The following is a 2,961-nucleotide window of genomic DNA, read 5'->3' as shown; positions in this document are numbered from 1 at the left end:
TATAGATATATATAGATGTATAAATATGTATATATATATATATATATATATATGATGTATGATATATGATATATGATATAGATATAGATATAAATATAGATATATGGTATAAATATATACATATATATAAATATAGATATAGATATATGATATAAATATATATAAATATAGATATAGATATAGACAGAGGTATTTGATATAGATATAGATATAGATAAAGATATAGATAAAGATATAGATATTGATACAGATATAGATATAGATATAGATATAGATATAGATATAGATATAGATATAGATAAAGATAAAGACATAGATATAGATATAGATATAGATATAGATATAGATATAGATATAGATATAGATATAGATATAGATATAGATATAGATATAGATATAAGTAAATAGACATGGATATGTAGATATAGATATACAGATAATAATATATATAGATACATAGATATATAGATATAGATATAAATATAGATAAATAGATATAGATACATAGATATAGATATATAGATATAGATATATGGATATAGATATACAGACATAGATATAGATACATATATATGTAGATACAGATATTTATACGTATACGTATACGTATACGTATACATACATACAACTAAATAAAAGCATACATACAAATAAAACATATACACAAGATATATAATTAATTACTATATATTGATAATATACATATAACTTAAATTAATAAGTTAAATTAATACGGTATTCAGACGTCATCGATAAACTGGTAAAGTGATAAAATGTAATGTTTATTTGTTTTTGTGATATGACAACGTTACCGTGTGACTGAAACATCATGTCTAATAACTTTAGGTATTTGATAAAACATCAGCTGATTCTTATTAATGTGTAGTGTGTCACAAAAATAAAATAAAATTTGAAATGTTTGATAAAGTATAATCACTTTGTATTACTATGTTTCATAACTGGAGAACCAAAACATGAGAAATATCTTATAATATACAATATACATCTTTAAAAAAAAGTCACAATAAAAAAAAAAATACATTAAGATCAAATTATCAATATATTGTTTAAAAACAGAGATATTAGCTTTAAATTGCTGCATTTAAAGAATAGTTTTGAAAGATAGCAATAATTAACAATTTGAGGTATTTATGCATGATAAGACAAATACCCACTTTATAAAATTGCAATAAACACATTAGTCTGTTTTAAAATAATATATAATAAAATCTCTCAACGTAAAGATTTGGAAAGTCGATGAAAAGCATACTAAGAAGAGAAGCACTTAATATGGTGTAGAAAACCTAAAAGGAATGAATATTAGAAATTAAATAGAATTAAAAAAATAAATAAGAACACTATAATAACAGTTGTCTAACAAAAAATATAATGATAATAAGTAAATAGATCACGGATTTCATTAATAACTGAACATTTCTTTATAGAAAAAATTTAGAACCTTTACTTGGCCAACTTCATAAATGTCGTCATATTCTGTAGAACAGTTATGTAAAATTAAATATATTTCTCAATATATTACTCTTAAAAAATATAAAAAATACAACTATACTGCGTACTTTCTAAATATTTCATTTTCAATCCTGCCTTACTCTTTCAAAACTATGTAATTCTAGCGTTTGATAAACTCTGCTTGGCTAATACTCTCAATTTATAAATGTTCATTACGTTGTTCACTAATATAATTTTCCCTACTATTTTTAATTGCATTTCGCATTACTTTGATTGATTTTGGTCGCATTTTTTTTTGTAATAACAATATTAATTTTTAGAATTGCAATGTTGTAATACAAAAATAGTAAAATAAATTAAATTTAAATAAAATTTAATAACTTTTAATACTGATCCTTTAAATTATCGTATCATTTTTAGAGAAACAAAAGTAAGGAAACAGTTTTTTTTTATTAAAAATGTATGTATTTTTGTGGAACTAATACCGCACATAAATATTTTATATAAATTTCATCAAAATCAACTAGTTTCCGGGCACATAAGTAAAAAAGCAAATAAATATACAAAATCTCATTTCTATGCACATACTGATATATAAAGTAAATATTATTATAAAATAAAATTAAAATAAAGCAAAATTAGTAGATACACGCAATAAAATAAAAATTAAACAAAAATATACTACATGATTCTTATAGTCTTGTAACCTTTAATATAAACAAACCTCCTGCTATTTAATTATTGTATTAATTTTTATAATTTGTATTTATATGTAAGATTTTATCGTTAATATATTTAAACTATTTGTCTCCAATATTATTGACAATTTGCAATTACAAAAATTATGGCTTTTGAATGTAATAGATAGACTATTGACAAAAACTTTTGCAAAAGAATTAAGCACTGGCAGTATCAACCATATGCTATGAATTAAAAACACTTTTAGATATTGTAAATTATTAAAATAGTAGTATGAAATGTATTAGATTTCAAGAACAATCGTGTATATGTCTTGAAGCCATACAATAAAATCAACGACTGCATGTTGCTGTTGTGGGGAAATCAACATGTAAGTTTACATGATGGACAACAACAATAATACAAATACAACAACAATACAAAATTATAAATAAAATATAATAGGTAGACCTGACTTTCACAACAGGTGCTTATAGAAAAAATTGAATATCGTTCAGTAACAAAATATTCTAACCAAAGATCGGATGAAGTCGAAACTTTTACAACTGTCGTTTAAAACTTGTCGGATATACAAAATATAATTGATTGTGTTCTGGCGTTGGCACTTGTTATGAAGTTATCAATTTACCTAATATTATAGAACTTTTTAATCTGTAAAGTATTTAATATTTCTATACAATAGATATAACAAATTTTATAACAAGCCGCAGTTATGGCTAGTTTACATATTCTTTAAATTATTTTTCTTTAGTTCTACTCTATTTCTTATTTTTATTTATGGCAAATTAACAC

Source organism: Teleopsis dalmanni, chromosome 1, assembly GCF_002237135.1.
Source record: "Teleopsis dalmanni isolate 2A chromosome 1, ASM223713v2, whole genome shotgun sequence".
Taxonomy (NCBI): domain Eukaryota; kingdom Metazoa; phylum Arthropoda; class Insecta; order Diptera; family Diopsidae; genus Teleopsis; species Teleopsis dalmanni.
The sequence above is the reverse complement of the archived record's forward strand: the minus strand, read 5'-3'. Positions refer to the sequence as shown.